Below are 21,506 nucleotides of genomic sequence, written 5' to 3'. Positions count from 1 at the left end.
CAACCAAAATGAAGTGTTGTTATATCTGTCTTTGAAACGTAAAAAATTATGTTTGTTTATGCAAAAAGAACTTTACAAATTTAATTTGAAGAATTGTCACAGATCACTTGGCCAACGATGTTTTAAATTGCATAAGGTTATCAAATAATTCCTAACGCCTAACATATATTTAAGAAATTTGTATAACCCAGTTAACCCGAACTAACATTTCTCTAGTGGCTAATGAGATTTGTCAATCTAATTTTCAACCGCAATCAAACAACCGTGATATTATTATCAACATGCAAATTCGCATTTGTAAGCTTATAATCTGTAACAATCGTGCTACGGATGCTAGACCAGAGATCATTTGTGGCGCAATTGTGGACTAATGATAAACATTTACTCTAGCTCTTTATTTTGAACACGTTTTTATTACCAAATTTAAATTATACGCAATTTAACTAATATTTATTAAACCATTAGACGGCATTTAGCATTTGTAGCAACACAAATTTTAATTCACAGTTGAATTAAATTTCAATTCTATTCTTAATTTGAAGATCATGTATTTCAAGTACAAGTAAAAGAAATGTTTTATTAATATTTGGAAAAAATATATGGATATAAAATAAATGCATAACGAATTACATATTACGGGGCGTTTTATCTAAGCAACCGAAATAATTGTAAACTCTTGTGAGACATTGTTTAGCAACAAAACACCTTATATGTTGGTATCCCTGTTTATGTTACTTCATTGCTTATCAGCTTATATGCATTGTTGTATGAATATCTAAGAGGTTTAATATTTTTGAGAATTTATTGTAAATAAGACTCGACGTGGTATTTTTGCAAGCTCAAGTAGAGTATGTGTCGTAGAGTTATAAATCGATGGTTTCATACGTTATTAGTTTCCTAAAGATCTGATTTCCTAAAGTTTTTACAATTCTATATATTGTTGATCTTTCTCTAGGTACCAGAATTACACATGAAAACCAATGATTTACTTTTAGTGAACAACACATACTTTTTGAGCATGTGAATACCCTATGTTAAGTCTTATTCACAATTAATTTCAAATAGCACTAACCATTACAGATGCAGATGCACCAATACGTATTAGCTGATTGGCAATGAAGTAAGGAAAACAGGGACACCAAAATTGTATTATTGTTACAATTGTTGTATTACAATGTTGTATTATTGTTATTATTGTTGTTGTTGTTAAATTGTTGTATTCCGGTTCTTGAAATTTGGCCTTCGTTGAGAAATGTTATAGTTTTATAAGGAATTAAAATAATTGCTGATCATAAATGATTACGCCTAATCTAATATTATACTACTGAAATTACAAAAATCAAATAATTATTTTTTTTTACTAACATTAGAAATGCCAAGTAAGGTTTCCGTCTCCCGCCGAGGGATTTGACCGTGGATGAAGGTGCAATATTGAGGTAAATATCAAGGTTTTTATGACTGTCGCTTCACTTAATCAACAAAGGACAAAAGGGAAAAGAAAGTATTGCCTTCCACTCGTATATCAAAGTGCTGAGTGACTTTTTGACACAATGTTATAAAAGTCGTATTCTCCACTGTTATTTAATTAAATGTAAAATACCAACCATTCACAAGGTTTTTAAGGCGTTTGCTTTAAAAATTAGTTGCTATAATTTAGAAAAACGTACACTCATGCGACTATTCTTATGCCATAGAATAGAAGTATTTTATTGCTAAAAGAGCTCTATATAAGATATGATTTCTTGCTAAATATAATTTGAAGCTCATTGCTACGCTTACTATTGTTTCAAAGATTTACAAGATAGAATTAATTATTGGACAAATAATGGTTAAACATACCTTAACGGACAATCCTTGACACGAACTGTAGTGTTGTTTACAAATTGCTACATATGTTTCGGCGGTTATTTATAAATCCACCATCGTCAGGCTAACAAAATTATCTTATCCTTACCTATCAATTGCCTATCAATTAGCAGGACTGGTGTCTGATTCCAGTCCTGCCCTCGGCAATGTACACGCGTGTAATTGATGGGCCTATCTTTAATCGTTTTTGTGTTTTTCGTGTTACGTTTAAAATGTGTGTAACTTATTTTGACGACACCTCAAGTGGATCCTTTTGTTAGCCTTACAATAGTGGAGTTATAAATTACCGCCAAAACATATGTAGCAAGTTATAAACCGCACTACAGTTCGTGCCAAGGATTGTCCGTCAAGGTATGTTTAACCATTATATGTCTTAAAAACGCTGTACTATCAAAACGAATTATACTTGGCAATCAGCTATAATTATATTGGAATCAAACCTTATTACTAGGTCCCATTAGTATTTAGAAGAATTTTAGACCCCTTGGCTTATATTGCTATCGATCGATGAATAGGTTAAACCGTTGCACCAACCTTTGTATTGTGATTTTCCATACAACTACATACAATCATACTTCAATCCGTAGACTTGACTTGTTTTCTAGTTATCAGAAAACTGCTCTTTTCTTGGGATTTATCTCTTTATCTGAAAATACAATAACTATGATACATCCTGTTTTAAAAACTTTCATTCAAAACAAATTTAATATAGATAATAGTTAAGTAATAAATGTGTTTACAAGAAATAGCATCGGTATATTGCTGGGTACTTGATTTGTGATGAGAAATTAATGGTTCGTTCAACTTTGCTTTATTGGATGTATTTAAAACCAAATAAATATTCGTAAAAATGTAAAAACGAAAATCTAAGGAAATTGTGAGGATGCATAATCATGGCGCAGCCCTCAAGATGCTAATCTCAAAACGTAAGCCCCGCGCACGGAATAGCATTTCATTTTAGCCCCTACTTCTTTAAAATTAAATTTTTTAACTCATCTGCAACTCCTTTTCATAACCCGTCATTTTAAAGTTTTTTACATCGGATACACTAAATCAGAGTCTGTTACGTAGATTAGAACCAACAGCATAAATAAAAAGTTGTTTTAAAGTAAATGATATTAAAAATACACTTTAGTACTATAAATAATCATACTTGTGCTGTACAACCAAGAAAGTTTAGTATTTTGTGCACATATGCTGCAAACACTTAAACGATGGATATTTTTTAAATCAAGATACTACAAGAAGGTAAAATAATAATATTTTTAGCCTCTGGGTCACGTATTTTACCAATAAAAGGTTAAATACCTGTAGTACTGTCTGTGATCCTGGTTTAAGTCAGCGACCCAGCTTGAAAATGAAACTTTAGGTTCGAAACCTAGATAAGTACTACAGGTATTTAACCTTTTATTAGTAAAATAATGAATCCAATCATGGTATGAGTGCAGGTCGTTCCAAAATCAGAGGACTCTTAAAAGAAGTGAAATATCACATTATTTTACTGAAAATATCCAACAAATATGATTTGTACTCCTATATCCCTTGAGTATCCAAATTGTAATGCAACTACACAGCACTACATTTTATTTGTCAGTTAAAGTATGGTAAGGGTCGTGTGGCCCTTTTCTGTTAACATAAAGATTTTTCATTTCGTACACAACAACTTAACCAAATTTTAAAGATATTTTCTTACAATAAATATTGGGGTAAAATTGTAAATATAACCTTGACACTTAGAACTCTTATTAATTTATGACTGATAAACATAGCTCTACAAATGCAAAATTGCAATAAATAACATCTGCCTGATAAACCAAAGGCTTTTAGTAACGTTTGAAACATTGGTATCAAATCAATATACAGTTGCAATGAGGCTGTGTTTGGAGTTTAAATATTCTATGGTATCAAATGGAACACTCTCTTTTCAATGAAAACCCAGCACATCCATTACACTTTTTAAAATATGCTATGAATTAGAATATCAGGAACAACAGTTAAATCATGTTTAAGTTGTGTAGTTCTAAAAACATAAAATAATATGGTAACTAGTGAAAATATTGTAATCGAAATCATAATATTGTGCAAATTGTTATTGCCATATCCCATCAGAAATTGTGACATAAAACAGGGTACAGTATCACTCAATCATTGGTTTGACTAAACAACTTAATGAACAAAATTAAAACATTTCCAACAAATTCAAAACATCTTTATATATAATAAGAACAATAATTAAGTATCATTTAAGCATAAAACTAGAACTTGGTATAAAGGTAGATGCACCAATGGAGTTTTTGCGTATTCAACAATGACTGTCACAAAAACTGTATGCTTGTAGCAAATGGCCAAAAGTTTGACAAATTATTAATAGCCTATGTTTTTAACAAACGCTTTTTTAATAACAATTTGGATATTAGAACAAGTAGCAGTAGTGATAGTTGTGTAACAATAAACAAACATAATAACAAACATTAATAAAACGTGCAAATTTTAATTTATATAACAAATTAGTTTTATGTTATAAATTTCATGTTTTTAGTATTTTCGAAACTAAACTTAAAAAAAAAAAAAAAACAGAATTGTTATTTGACGAGGTATAAATTGTTTAAAAGGTTTTGCTCATTATGTGACACTAATTAGTATATATCAAACATGTTCACCATCGCTTGTGGAAACGCTGGCTATCATAAAAATAATATTCATCTCAAACATTCTAGTATAATCTTTATCTAGATACATATTTTATTGCGCAAATCGAAATGCAACTTTAGTTTAGACATTTGATCCCATATAATAAGTGAAAAAGTTTCAATATCCTACCTGAACATTAGCTTGCTCTTCTCCATCAAACTTGTGTCATACACCAAGCTTATACCAACACAGATACATAAAACCTCACCTTAATCAACGCTGTGACATAGTATATCTCCTACCTGAATATTAGCTTGCTCTCCTCCATCAAACTTGTGGTATAAACCATGCATATATCAACACAGTTATATAGAACCTCGCCTTAATCAACGATGTGGCGTACTATATCTCCTACCTGAACATTAGCTTGCTCCCCTCCATCAAACTTGTGGCATACACCAAGCTTATACCAACATAGTTACATATAACCTCACCGTAATCAACGCTGTGACATAGTATATCTCCTACCTGAACATTAGCTTGCTCTCCTCTATCAAACTTGTGGCATACACCAAGCTTATACCAACATAGTTACATATAACCTCACCTTAATCAACGCTGTGACATAGTATATCTCCTACCTGAACATTAGCTTGCTCTCCTCCATCAAACTTGTGGCATACACCAAGCTTATACCAACATAGTTACATATAACCTCACCTTAATCAACGCTGTGACATAGTATATCTCCTACCTGAACATTAGCTTGCTCCCCTCCATCAAACTTGTGGCATACACCAAGCTTATACCAACATAGTTACATATAACCTCACCTTAATCAACGCTGTGACATAGTATATCTCCTACCTGAACATTAGCTTGCTCCCCTCCATCAAACTTGTGGCATACACCAAGCTTATACCAACATAGTTACATATAACCTCACCTTAATCAACGCTGTGATGTAGTATATCTCCTACCTGAACATTAGCTTGCTCCCCTCCATCAAACTTGTGGCATACACCAAGCTTATACCAACATAGTTACATATAACCTCACCTTAATCAACGCTGTGACATAGTATATCTCCTACCTGAACATTAGCTTGCTCTCCTCCATCAAACTTGTGGCATACACCAAGCTTATACCAACATAGTTACATATAACCTTACCTTAATCAACGCTGTGACGTAGTATATCTCCTACCTGAACATTAGCTTGCTCTCCTCTATCAAACTTGTGGCATACACCAAGCTTATACCAACATAGTTACATATAACCTCACCTTAATCAACGCTGTGACGTAGTATATCTCCTACCTGAACATTAGCTTGCTCTCCTCCATCAAACTTGTGGCATACACCAAGCTTATACCAACATAGTTACATATAACCTCACCTTTATCAACGCTGTGACGTAGTATATCTCCTACCTGAACATTAGCTTGCTCTCCTCTATCAAACTTGTGGCATACACCAAGCTTATACCAACACAGTTACATATAACCTTACCTTAATCAACGCTGTGACGTAGTATATCTCCTACCTGAACATTAGCTTGCTCTCCTCTATCAAACTTGTGGCATACACCAAGCTTATACCAACATAGTTACATATAACCTTACCTTAATCAACGCTGTGACGTAGTATATCTCCTACCTGAACATTAGCTTGCTCTCCTCCATCAAACTTGTGGCATACACCAAGCTTATACCAACATAGTTACATATAACCTCACCTTAATCAACGCTGTGACGTAGTATATCTCCTACCTGAACATTAGCTTGCTCTCCTCCATCAAACTTGTGGCATACACCAAGCTTATACCAACATAGTTACATATAACCTCACCTTAATCAACGCTGTGACATAGTATATCTCCTACCTGAACATTAGCTTGCTCTCCTCCATCAAACTTGTGGCATACACCAAGCTTATACCAACATAGTTACATATAACCTCACCTTAATCAACGCTGTGACATAGTGTATCTCCTACCTGAACATTAGCTTGCTCTCCTCTATCAAACTTGTGGCATACACCAAGCTTATACCAACAAAGTTACATATAACCTCACCTTAATCAACGCTGTGACATAGTATATCTCCTACCTGAACATTAGCTTGCTCCCCTCCATCAAACTTGTGTCATACACCAAGCTTATACCAACATAGTTACATATAACCTCACCTTAATCAACGCTGTGACATAGTATATCTCCTACCTGAACATTAGCTTGCTCTCCTCCATCAAACTTGTGGCATACACCAAGCTTATACCAACACAGTTACATATAACCTTACCTTAATCAACGCTGTGACGTAGTATATCTCCTACCTGAACTTTAGCTTGCTCTCCTCTATCAAACTTGTGGCATACACCAAGCTTATACCAACATAGTTACATATAACCTCACCTTAATCAACGCTGTGACATAGTATATCTCCTACCTGAACATTAGCTTGCTCCCCTCCATCAAACTTGTGGCATACACCAAGCTTATACCAACACAGTTACATATAACCTCGCCTTAATCAACGCTGTGACATAGTATATCTCCTACCTGAACATTAGCTTGCTCTCCTCCATCAAACTTTTGGCATACACCAAGCTTATACCAACATAGTTACATATAACCTCACCTTAATCAACGCTGTGACATAGTATATCTCCTTCCTGAACATTAGCTTGCTCTCCTCCATCAAATTTGTGGCATACACCAAGTTTGTACCAACACAGTTAAATATAAACTCACCTTAATCAACGCTGTGACGTAGTATATCTCCTACCTGAACATTAGCTTGCTCTCCTCTATCAAACTTGTGGCATACACCAAGCTTATACCAACATAGTTACATATAACCTTACCTTAATCAACGCTGTGACGTAGTATATCTCCTACCTGAACATTAGCTTGCTCTCCTCCATCAAACTTGTGGCATACACCAAGCTTATACCAACATAGTTACATATAACCTCACCTTAATCAACGCTGTGACGTAGTATATCTCCTACCTGAACATTAGCTTGCTCTCCTCCATCAAACTTGTGGCATACACCAAGCTTATACCAACATAGTTACATATAACCTCACCTTAATCAACGCTGTGACATAGTATATCTCCTTCCTGAACATTAGCTTGCTCTCCTCCATCAAACTTGTGTCATACACCAAGCTTATACCAACACAGTTACATATAACCTCGCCTTAATCAACGCTGTGACATAGTATATCTCCTACCTGAACATTAGCTTGCTCCCCTCCATCAAACTTGTGGCATACACCAAGCTTATACCAACACAGTTACATATAACCTCGCCTTAATCAACGCTGTGACATAGTATATCTCCTACCTGAACATTAGCTTGCTCTCCTCCATCAAACGTTTGGCATACACCAAGCTTATACCAACATAGTTACATATAACCTCACCTTAATCAACGCTGTGACATAGTATATCTCCTACCTGAACATTAGCTTGCTCTTCTCTATCAAACTTGTGGCATACATCAAGCTTATACCAACATAGTTACATAGAACCTCACCTTAATCAACGCTGTGACATAGTATATCTCCTACCTGAACATTAGCTTGCTCCCCTCCATCAAACTTGTGGCATACACCAAGCTTATACCAACACAGTTACATATAACCTCGCCTTAATCAACGCTGTGACATAGTATATCTCCTACCTGAACATTAGCTTGCTCCCCTCCATCAAACTTGTGGCATACACCAAGCTTATACCAACATAGTTACATATAACCTCACCTTAATCAACGCTGTGACGTAGTATATCTCCTACCTGAACATTAGCTTGCTCTCCTCCATCAAACTTGTGGCATACACCAAGCTTATACCAACATAGTTACATATAACCTCACCTTAATCAACGCTGTGACATAGTATATCTCCTACCTGAACATTAGCTTGCTCTCCTCCATCAAATTTGTGGCATACACCAAGTTTATACCAACACAGTTACATATAACCTCACCTTAATCAACGCTGTGACGTAGTACATCTCCTACCTGAACATTAGCTTGCTCTCCTCCATCAAACTTGTGGCATACACCAAGCTTATACCAACACAGTTACATATAACCTCACCTTAATCAATGCTGTGACGTAGTATATCTCTTAACGATTAAAGTATTATGTACTTCCCCAAAAAAACTTTAGATTTTTACTATATTGTCTTCGTTAACAGAACCACTTTTATCTTTTCATAAGCATTAAAAATGGAAACAAAATAAAATTTGCTATAGTGTTATGTGCATTAACATTGTTTGTTTTCCAGCCCTCCAAACTCCAATCATAGAATTTGTAGGATAATAATAATAACTGCGTCTGTCATAAATTTCTATACTCTGTATTATATCTCATATATGTATTGAATGAGATTAAGGTTTACTTAACTTTCATCCTTACCGGTACTAAAATTCCAACAAAAGTATATCTTAAATATTTTAAATTCCTGCAATGTATTTTTACGTTTTCTCTCATATTTTCTCTACACTTATTGTTTATAAGAGCACCATCTCTTCAATGAACTTGATTTCACAACAAACTTCCTCCATGAAAATGCTATTGTGACTAGTTTGTATTCTCTTAGAGGTGGTTTGGGAGCTCGAGCCTAGCAAGTACGCGCCCAGTGTTAGGCGTGCCTAACTACTGAAGAGCCCGGATCAAAAACCGGGCTTGGGAGCTCGCACCTATGTAGAAATGGTCGTAGAGCAAGTATGACCAGGCCTTAGTCGAACGAATGAGGGCTTACATATTTTGAAAAATGTCTATTGAAGTCAAATATGATACATATTAAATCCATGTTGAAGTCCCAACTCAACAACAGACTTGTCATTTTTTATCAATACTGTTCGACGAGTAAAACAAATGGTGACAAACAGCCGATGCGAGCTGATTACTAAAATAATTGTAGTGATACGAGTGGATGAAAAGGGGTGTGTGGGGGAAGCGGATGATCTATTGTCATCGCCAATCAATACGACTTATATTTAATGGCAGCTCTACTAATTGTGCTATGTGCTATGTGTTGTGCTATAACTCAGTTATCAGCATCGTGCATGTGTCTGTGTGGATTGGGGGAGTGTGCGTGCGAGAGTGCGCGCTGAACGCTGAATCAGCCGCTGCATCAGTCAGTCCGCGGTCAACACCAGTCGAGTGTTCAGCGCTCCTATATCAGGTATAGCACGTGTCGCACGCGCTGAGGAGACGCGCACGAGATTCATAACACTCAGCATCAAACACCCGGTAAGTTTGTTTTAATCTTCATCAATCCTTAAAAAAAGTAATATTTAGTAATGTATCCCTTCAAGAAAACCGATACCTTTATTAGTTATGTTTAAATTATTTTATTTTATTTAACCTCGAATTGTTACATGTTTGTTAAAAATTATGCCTACACATGTGAATAAAGTCTAAGTGTTAACCAGTTGTAGGACATTCTTTTACAAGTATTAAAGTGATTTGTCCAAAGTGGTTTTTACAACATCGGAAATCGAATGAAGAGATTGTAAGAACGTAATGACGATAAACAAATGATAGAAGTAAGCAACTTAATATTTGTACTTGTTAATTTGTTTGATTTATAATTTAATTTCAATTTTTTTAGAACCTACTAAGAGTGGCCGAGCGAAAAAGTTTATTGAATTGGGATAAAATATTTTCCAAAAACTTGGCAAAGCTCTTATAGTACATAAATGTTTAACAGATAATGGAAAATAAATATGTAAATTTGGTACAGAGCTGCAACCGATTAAAAGGAAATTATTCTATTTCCTTCTTATTTGTAATATTAATTACGTTTTTATTTGGTGAACTTTTGTACCTTCTGTGAGTAGACCAGTGTTGAGAGTAGGGAATATAACTTTAATTTTGAAAATAAGCTCACGATATAATATATGTAGAATCCCTTTTACTCCCAGCAAAACATGCTGTGCACTGGGAGTATAGGAGTTCTTAGTTACCAACGTTTTGATAAATAACCAAAAAGTTGTACTTACATAGGTATGAATATTTCTAAAATCATTTGAATTATTTATAATAAAAATATACTGAGCTAATCATTAAAGAATGATTAAGCTAAATTATCAATATACAGGAAAATTCTATGACATGTAAAGGTAATAATTATATAAGTACACATGGTATTTTAGGTTACTATTTTTGGGGATGAAGTATGAAAATATAGTGTACTTGTTATTGATGTAAAACAGTTGAGGTACTAAACAAATACCCCCGGCACAGCAAACCTGCAGACTAAGCGAATTTCCATTTGCCTGAATTGATTTTAAATTAAATATATTTAAATAACATTAGATTTAACGAGTACCTAGGTTTGCTGCTACAGGGAGGCTAATAAAGTGTGATTTTTAGTAAAATATTAGTAGCTTAGTATAATATAAATAAATTTGCCAAGTTTGATAAAAATATTTTCATAAACAAGCAAACTACAACATTTTACAATATTCTCCTTAAAAATAACACGGGAATTTTAAATTTGCAATTTTTTGAATTTTCTACGTAAGCGATAACAGTACAAAAGCTCTTTGGTATACTAAATTATTTGTTTTTAAGCTCTTAAAAATGGCCTAGAGTGAAATTGGGACATTTTGTTTTGAGGGTCAAAAATGAGAAATATCTATTTTACCCCCATAAAACCCTTCGTAAATCCCTTGTCCCATGGTCCGATCATGCTGATTCGCAAACTCATTCAAGTTTTTCTCGCCTTACACCTTCAAACCAAATTGCATCAAAATCGGACAAAAATAATTTAAGTTATCACGTTTACGGACGTATATATAAAAATTTGATCGAATATTGTTTTTGGCCTCTAGGGAGAACAAAAATAAAAAGTATATTGGTCCCGGCTACAGGTCTTACCGTGCCACCTACGGTAATAGCCACTTCCCTATAGGGAAATTCGCTAAAACTATTTCCAAGAAAGTGCCGGCGTATTAATAAATTAAAATTCGCTGAATAATTCTCGAGCACTTTGCAATCTCATTATACTAAAAGAAATGCCAGATATGACTTGACGATTTAATAACTTATAACGAAATCTAAAGTCTTAGGAATATCTATCTAAATCAGTGTACTATAACATATTTTCTTAACGATGTTTAATTTGTTGTTTAAAGTTTATGTATTAAATTGGTTTGGACTACCTACTAATTTGAAGTAAAATTGATTGCTACTGAAAATGTGGTTGTAGAGAACCAGAGATATAATCTTTTCTCTTAATTCAACCCATTTAGATTATTATAAAAAACAATAGCACAAGGCCAAACTTGTAAATACTTGTCAGGAAAATTATATGAAACGTAAATTATAATGAAATAGAAAAATATATTTTATATTTTTAGAGAAAATTCATTCGTCATTCATCCTAAAAAATGTGTTCAAGAACGAAAATAAGAACAGTACTGAAATTATGTAAACTACCTAGAGAAACATAAATACCTGCATTATAAATGACACTATTATGTTTTAAATTAGAAATTCAGGTAATTAAGGCAAGCTGAGCCAAACCTTTCAAATTGTTTTACGCAACATTGCCTATGTAAAGGCCTACTTAAAACGCTGTTGTCGTCAGTTTCTGAATCTCACCAAGTTCTAAGAAATTATCTGATGAAATAGCATTTTGTATAACAAAATACTGGTTCCTTTCTCAGACATGTTATCTTCGGTAGCAATGTTTATTAGTTTTACGTACAAGTTATCAATTTCAAAACTCTTTTAAGACGCATTACATAATATATAGCCTTAATATGCAGGTTCTAATATGCATCGTAAAAATAATTTATGTTTGTGTAAAGATTGGTTCGAAGCAATAATGAAACAAATCTAGACAAAGGTTGACTACATTGCTAAAGTGTTATAAAAAATAATGTTTGGAATATTAAAATCAAGATCAATAAATAAATGCGACCAAAGAATTACATTTAGTTTTAAGAGTAACACCAGATCGAAGCGGCATTGGCTACAGAAATATTGCGCTGGTAAACGATATTATGAACATGAGGCATACATACGATTTGCCGAAAAAATGAAATGACACGACGAGTATCTAAATTCAATATTACAAAGAATATTATAACTAGTATCTAGAATTGGCATTTGCATTTAAAAAATAAACATACAAGATTAAATAAATGTTTTTGTTTTTACTTTGAATATTCTAAACATCCTCTGTTATGTTGAATGTCGCAACAGTTTTGAACAGCAGTACAAAAGTGCTTTAGTATCTAAAGATTGTCTCAAGTATTGTTCTTCCTTTATTGGTTTTCCTATTGCCAAGGAGTGTTTTATACTTATTTATGGAAAGCGACGGATTACAATAAACCTACTTATACATAAAATGTATATACATAATCTCGTTTTAAAAACCGTATTGGAGTAGAATCATCGTTGTTCATGGAAAAAAAAAATTATGGTTACAGAAATTCACGAAAAAATTATATCCTTTCACTGTTCCAGAATTTATCGAATTTTAGGTGCATCGTTGAAAAGTGCATGATCAAATGACACTTAAATCATTCTTAGTATTAATTACATTGCCTAATGAAAATGTAGGCATGCTGCTTTCAGGAAAAAAATTGTGGTTTTGATTTCAAAAATTTACAATATAACAGAGAATTTCTAAAAAAAAAAAAAAAAAAATACTTGAACATAATAATTGCATAAACAATGATTATATAACGTATTGCGTATAGCATTTTATCAATATTTCGGAAATTAATAAGTAGACAAAAATGTGATGTCTTTTATGTAAGTGGTGCCAAGATATGTTTTAAGTTGAAGTTTAATTGTGACAAATATTTACAAATCGGTTTTGTGTCAACGACGAAATAAAAGGAGGAATAGTATAAATTCGAGTCCAAATGTCGCATCTAACATTTATGTATCAGTACAATTGATTATTTTTCTTTAACCTCTCTTTGTTCCGTATTCATACGTTTAAAGTACAGACGTCTGAGCCCCTTGTGAAAGGAAGAATCTAAAGAGAGGTCACCAACCTTTAAGTACCCCTGCCGCAGCAAACCTACAGACTTAGCGAATTCCCATTTGCCTGATTGGATTTACACTAAAATGTCTCCTTAAAAATATCACATTTATTCCCTATTTAATTATAATTAGTTTACGAGTATTTAGGTTTTGCTGCAACAGGGAGGGCAAAAAAGTGTTTTTTATTTTAAAATTGTAATACTGTAGTTTTTACTAAACTACAGTATTAAATTTTTAAAGTGAATGTATTTTCCAAAATTGATCAAAATATGTTTATAAACAAGCAAACTACAACAGTTGACTTATTCTCCATAAGAATAATAATACACGGGAATTCTAAATTTAAAATTTTTTTGAATTTTCTCCGTAACAATTAGGCGTATAATAACGCTTCAATATACTAAATTATTTGTTTTGTTTTTAGTTCTACCAAATGGTTTGGAAGATATTGTAATACACACACACACACACACACATATATATATATGGTGTTTTTGGCCTCTAGGGGCTTCAAAACGAAAAAGTTAATTGGTCCCGGATCCAGGTCTTACCACAGTACTACGGTAATAGCTTATTCCCTGTATGAGAAATTCGCTGAAAAGAGAATTTTTCATAAAATTGTGACCAAACAATAAAAAAAAACGTTTAGGCTAAGTTGGCACGTTAACTCATACATTCATTTGTTTAGTTAGTTTTCATGTTTGATCTAAAACGTGATTATCTATTCATGAATATAAGTTTTAAGTGTGAATATATACTATCAAATAAAACTTTACTGCCAGCCATTTCTCTAAATATGTATTTTGTAGTATTTTATATAATTTGTGTTGTTATATATATAGGGTTGTTGAGAAGCGAAAGATATTTGTTGTTTATTGAACAAATTTATTGGAGTCTGAAAAACTGAATAGTTTCAACGAGAAACGACGGTAATTTTATTCTACTTTAAATGAATTAAGCAACTCGCTCAACACAGTTATAATTGCGTAATGGCTAGCCATGTCCACAAATAAACAGAAATAAACACAAACGGATGGTCATTAACATTCTTGAATATACATTACTATTTTATAGTGGGAGTAGTTGATGTATGGGGTTGGTCAAATTGTCGCATCCGTTGATTCTGCAGCATCGCATCAATATATGGTTTGTCGCATGAAAATTAGCATGTCCCTAAATCGGAACTATTAATTTAACATCGTAATTAGACGTAATTTCAGTCTGATTTTTATTTATCACTACAGGCTTGCGATTCCAGTAATAGAATAATGCAGTGTACCACACTATACTGTGGCTTGTGTTTAGTTCATGAAAAGTATATTCTAAACGTATAATCAGAATTTAATATCTTCGTAACACTTAACAAACCATTATATTTCACTGTAGGATCTCTGATTTCAATCAAGGAAACTATTTGTTATGCCAGTGGCACACATAAGTGTGCTTTAGTCAATGTTATTAAATATTTGCAGGCCGAAAGATTCATGCCAGTGGTATCTCAGAAATTAGAAATTTAGAGAACGGAGTTTTATTGAGAACTTGTATCTTGCAATTTACGCGCTGTTTTCTAATACGGAGGAAAAGTTTTATATGTCTTACCAAACTCCCTTTTTTGTTTGGGATTATTTTTGTTAACGCAACTTTGCAACTGTTTTGCAATTTTTTATAGACATAAAAGTTTGTCGAGATATTAATTGTGGAAAATCAATATGTTGTTCCAAAGAAATGCATGTAAATAACTTCAATTAGCCGTGCTTTAGTTCAATAACGGCTCTGTAAAATAAAAGCGTACCTACAAGATCAAAAATATTATCAATGCCATTAAAAACATGCGTTGTATTTTCGGTAATTTCAGTATTTTCATAAAAACGTCTGTGGTAATTATTCCGCACAGGTGCCTCCAAACGAATTTTTAATTTTGATATCTTACTTTATAGTTTTTTACCTCCTGAATCCAAATATACCATTATTTTTCACAGCTGATGAATATTTCTCAAGATATCGCCGTAATAATATACAACATTACAATAAACAAGCTAGGATGGATGCCATTTTAAAGTGGAATGTACTATGGGTATTTTATCCTTATTAATGATTTATTGATTTATATTTCGCCGTTTAGAAATTACATACTAAAATGGTGCTATTCTAACATAACCTAACCTAACCAAACCTCTAGAATGTGTAAGCAAACTCCTTTTGATGTCAGAAAAGGTATGTCAGGGTGATAGGTCGTGCTTTATGTGAATTGGTGACTGCATTAAGTCCTTTGAAGGTAGGTTAGATTAGGTAAGGTAAAGTTTAGGTTATAATGTATCAAGTTGTTAGTTTATGCTACCTGCAGACTATTTTTGTAAAATTAAAATCCAGAAAAAACACTTCAAATTACTATTTTAAAAATGCAAGCATTTTTGAAAAAGTAATTTGAAGTGTTTTTCTCAGGATTTCAATTTTACAAAAACAGTCTGCAGGCAACATAAACTAACAACTTGATACATTATAACCTAAACTTTACCTTACCTAATCTAACCTACCTTCAAAGGACTTAATGCAGTTACCAATTCACATACAGCACGACCTACCACCCTGACATGCCTAAATAAGAACTACAAGTAATTAGTCCACCAGTCCATCTATATCTCCATAATGTGACGAAATTCCTATTATAGAGAACATTAAGTTATTTGACTACAGAATCACTTGAAATGTTATCCACCCTATCTTGTTTATTGTAATGTTAAGCATGTTTTTACGGCGATATCTTGAGAAATATTTATCAGCGGTGAAAAATAATGGTATATTTGGATTCAGGAGGTAAAAAACTATAAAGTAAGATATCAAAATTAACAATTCGTTTGGAGGCACCTATACGGAATAAATACCACGTTGGTAAATTTTTGATTTGCAATTAAAAAATGTTTGAATATTATATGGAAATGAATAAGACGTTGGGTTCATTAAAATAATGTATGTCTTATACTTTTTTATTTTATAAAAGTTTTAAAATCTGAAGGGGTTTGAAGTTCCATACACATTTTTTTATGGAAAATATATTAAATTTTCACACATCTCCAAAATAATTTTTTTGTCACAAAAAACACACATCAAAATAAGTATTACAATCGCATATTATATCTGTACCCGTTATAATATTATAGGTGTTTTGACCAGAAGTTTCAAAGTTTGCCGCCAAATCGAAAATGGCGGATTAATTTTTAATATCGTAATTTTATTGAACAAAACAAAGCAGGTAGCATTTGAAATTTCATCTATTCTTTAAGTCTAATAGTTCCTGAGATATGATATGACAGTTATTCACCCTTCATCCTGTGTATATTGAGTTGACACTTGTAATATTTATAGAGGACCTTTAAACAGTTGCGACGATGTAACAACAGCCCGTGTTTTCAATACTAATCGCTTCGCCCGGTGAGTGCAGTAGCTAATTTGGAGGGTACACGGTGTCTATTGTTTAACCCAACTCTCACAACAACGACAAGCCTCTTATATTGTACTGATGAACCCTTTGCTCTTGTTCTATAGAGGGTAAAACTTAATAAAGCACACACCTCTTATTATAATTAACTAAATGATTACATATGACCACGCTTGATCATTGTTTTCGGATTTGAAACTAATTTTGGGTATTGTTTGAATTGTACTTTAAAATATTCGAATAAATATTTTAAATCATATTTTTACGCTCATGCACTTTTGAAAGGTATGCGCGAATGATAACCAAGCAAACAGCCAACAAAAGATAAGATTTATCAAGAGACAACCTCATCTTAGTGAATTTCCCATATAGGGAATAAGCTATTGCCGTAGGTCTCATGGTAAGACCTGGGATTGATTTACTTTTTCGTTTTTATGTCCCTAGATGCCAAAAAGCACCATCCGTTTAATTCATATATACAGGGTGTCCCGTAAGTAAACAACCAAACTCCGGGAAATGGTTCTATGGGTCAAAATAACAAGAAAATCAAGATTAAAATTTTTCCAAAAGCGTTTCGTTAACCGGATATCCGCCATTTGATATTTTCATATAAACATGTTTATCTTTAAATTGCTTCAACCAATCTTTATGAAACTTGTTCCCACTAGAACTTGCTGGATACTGACTATCGTCTTAGATCACCACTCCATGCTTCACACACCAGGGAAACAGGTCGTAGTTGGCTTCGGGTTGTCCCCTCAAGCCTTCTGTTAACGGGTTTATCTTGGGTTGCTAGCGTGGAGTAAACTATTCTTCTTTCACCGATGTAGTCCTCTAAATATATAGTCCAATTTGTATTATTTGTCCAAATATTTATTAAGTAATTATTGGCATTGTTTTTATGTTATTTGTATCTTTTTTGTATGTGTAAGTTGACTATTTATGCAGAAAATACAAATTCCATTATTGTACATCAGTCACATACATGTGTTGCATTTGTCATGTTCTAGTTATTGATGACTTATGACTTGACCGATACACGTAATAAGTGATAAGTCTGAAATGCATGTTTTCAAGCTGCAACATTTTTGAAATATCTCTGTTCTGTTTTGTCAAGCTCTTCCCGTATCATTGAAATGTAAAATACCCCCGCCGCAGCAAACCTGCCGACTAAGCGAATTTCCATTTATCTTAATTGATTTTCAATTAAATTTACATTAAATTAATTTAAATAAGCTAATTTAAATAACATTAAGTTTAACAAATACCTAGGTATGCTGCTACAAGGAAACTAAAAATTGTGTTTTTTAGTAAAATATTAATTGCTCAGTATAAAATAAATAAATTTGCCAAGTTTGATCAAAATATATCCATAAACAAGCAAACTACAACATTTTACAATACTCTCCATAATAATAACATGGGAACTTTAAATTTAATTTTTTTTAATTTTTTCGTTACCAATAACCGTACAAAACACTTCGATATAAAACATTATTTGTTTTCTTAAGCTGTTTAGAAACCGGTCTAGAGAGAAATTGGGAAATGTTGTGGTTTGAGGGTCAAGATGAAAAAAAAAACATTTGTTTTACCCCATAAAACCCCGTTTCCACTGTCCGATCATGCTGGTTCGCGAACTCATTAAAGTTTATCCCGCATTACCCCTTTTAACCAAATTTCATCAAAATCGGTAAAAAAATATTCAAGTTATCGCGTTCACGGGCGGTTTTACCATGCCACCTATGGTAATAGCGACTTCCCTATATGGATTTTTTTTTAAACGATGGTATGGAAAATAAATAAAATTAAAACATGCGTTCACTTAGAAGCAAATTAAATTAAGTAACTTATTGCTTTTACATCGTGGAAATTATTTAAACGATTGAAGTATTTCAAATTAATCTTAGTTCATTTGCATCATTTAACCTTCGCTTCTGATCTTTCGTACTTATAATGATTTTCACATTTATTTTAAAATACCTAACAACCAACTAGCTGCATTACTATTCTAGCCTTGACTACAGATTGTTTAAGAAAATGCAATGCAGTTTTTATCGCTACCAATAAATACTGCTGTAAAAAGATAACGTGGAATGAATGAAGGGATCGTTGAGTGGACATCCGATATATCTTATTTGGGGATTAGAGAGAATCAATATGTCTGGGCGCCGAGATTAGGCGCAAAGTCGAATCGTTTCACTCTTATAAATCACTAAACACCATATGTCCAGCGTGACAAATACACAGCTACTACGACGCTACTGCCCCATTTACCAATGCTTCGCTTGTAACAAAGAGAGGCTTTGAGCTGATTGTTCAGGCACTAGTGATCCAATTACTAATGAAATTCTGTCCAATAAGGCGTATCTTCTCCACACAAAACTATCAAGAGGCAGGTCAATTCATAAAACCAATCTACAGTAGACACTGATATTGCTTGTTTGTAATGTCACCATGAGCCCCGTATAGGGTTTAAAGTAACCACGTCCCATCTCATAGTTTGGTTTAGTATAATGGAGCATTTAAGTAATTTAATTATAGAAAACCTCAATTAAGAGAAACGTATAGATCTGCTAATTTACAAGAATGCCAGTATCAGACATTTGATCTAATAAAATTTTTAATGGGTCATAAAAATATGCAATGATGTAATTACGTAGTTAAATTTAAAAATGTGCTTGGTTGATGAACATAATTAATAAATTTCACAAGTACGTAGATGAATGTGGCCCGTATGGGGAAAAAAGTTAACTGTTATTATATGTATTGCATAGTTTGTTTATTTTAGTCCGGGTCACATCACGTATACAGATGTTGTACTGGGTTAATCAGTGTAATGCTGTATTGCGGACTGATTATCATTTATCAGTTAACAGAGAACAGTAGCCCGGGTCACATCACGTTTACTGATGCTGTACTCTATTGATCAGTGTAATGCTGTATTGCGGACTGATTATCATTTATCAGTTGCCAGAGAACAGTAGCCCGGGTCACATCACGTTTACTGATGCTGTACTCTATTGATCAGTGTAATGCTGTATTGCGGACTGATTATCATTCATCAGTTGCCAGAGAAAAGTAATCCGGGTCACATCACGTATACTGATACTGTACTCTGTTGATCAGTGCAATGCTGTATTGCGGACTGATTATCATTCATCAGTTGCCAGAGAACAGTAGTCCGGGTCACATCACGTATACTGATGCTGTACTGTGTTGATCAGTGTAATGCTGTATTGCGGACTGATTATTATTTATCAGTTGCCAGAGAACAGTAGTCCGGGTCACATCACGTATACTGATGCTGTACTGTGTTGATCAGTGTAATGCTGTATTGCGGACTGATTATCATTCATCAGTTGCCAGAGAACAGTAGTCCGGGTCACATCACGTATACTGATACTGTACTGTGTTGATCAGTGTAATGCTGTATTGCGGACTGATTATCATTCATCAGTTGCCAGAGAACAGTAGCCCGGGTCACATCACGTATACTAATGCTGTACTCTGTTGATCAGTGTAATGCTGTATTGCGGACTGATTATCATTCATCAGTTGCCAGAGAACAGTAGTCCGGGTCACATCACGTATACTGATGCTGTACTGTGTTGATCAGTGTAATGCTGTATTGCGGACTGATTATCATTCATCAGTTGCCAGAGAACAGTAGTCCGGGTCACATCACGTATACTGATGCTGTACTCTGTTGATCAGTGTAATGCTGTATTGCGGACTGATTTTCATTCATCAGTTGCCAGAGAACAGTAGCCCGGGTCACATCACGTATACTGATGCTGTACTCTGTTGATCAGTGTAATGCTGCATTGCGGACTGATTATTATTTATCAGTTGCCAGAGAACAGTAGCCCGGGTCACATCACGTATACTAATGTTGTACTGTGTTGATCAGTGTAATGCTGTATTGCGGACTGATTATCATTTATCAGTTGTCAGAGAACAGTAATCCGGGTCACATCACGTAGACCGATGCTTCGTCACGTCGTGTTTATGTAAATTAATTTCATGTTCCATCTCTCAACTCTAATCATGTTTGTGCTTCGCCTTATTAGTTTGATGTGTTTTGTTTTATTATTTTAAATGGGACAATGCAATTAAATATAAATATACATTTATTTTATGTTTGCAGTTATCTCCGGAAGAAACACTTTTTAAAACTTAAGCGTTTAGTAGACAAGAGGTTCAGTTACCTTTATTCTGTCTAAGTAATCCTTCGGTACTGAGATAAGGCACCATTTCAGAGATTTTCTTTTGCTACATTTAATGCATAGTGTAATGGTATTTTAAGAAAGCTTTTTTTGAGCTCACATTGATTTTTTGATTAGTATTATTTAAGAGTTATGCCTACATGTAAAAAGTGAAAGCTTGTGTATCAACAATTTTACAAGATTTACGTCACATTTATTAACGAAAAAAAATTATAAAATGATGAACAGATTTTTTTCTTAATTGGCTAACTAATGTTCCACTAAACCTTCTTCAAAAAAATTCTCTTTTACTGTTATATATTTTAAAATTAAATGTTAAC

General features: G+C 33.4%; 1 protein-coding gene across 1 annotated transcript in view; it reads left to right on the top strand.

Moving 5' to 3' along the window:
* The first annotated feature begins 9,668 nt into the window (after positions 1-9,668).
* The window catches only part of LOC128998910 (cell adhesion molecule Dscam2-like), a 149,113-nt gene continuing 137,275 nt past the window's right edge, over positions 9,669-21,506 (top strand). Inside the window, exon 1 of the mRNA XM_054425266.1 lies at positions 9,669-9,768. The gene's annotated coding sequence lies outside the window, so the exon portion shown is untranslated. The remainder of the gene's footprint in view (positions 9,769-21,506) is intronic.

Source organism: Macrosteles quadrilineatus, unplaced genomic scaffold (assembly GCF_028750875.1).
Source record: "Macrosteles quadrilineatus isolate MER2022 unplaced genomic scaffold, UCM_ALF_1.0 Scaffold_7__1_contigs__length_78375512, whole genome shotgun sequence".
In the NCBI taxonomy this organism is placed as follows: Eukaryota; Metazoa; Arthropoda; class Insecta; order Hemiptera; family Cicadellidae; genus Macrosteles; species Macrosteles quadrilineatus.
Note: the sequence above shows the minus strand (reverse complement) of the source record. Positions and strands in the feature narration are given on the sequence as shown.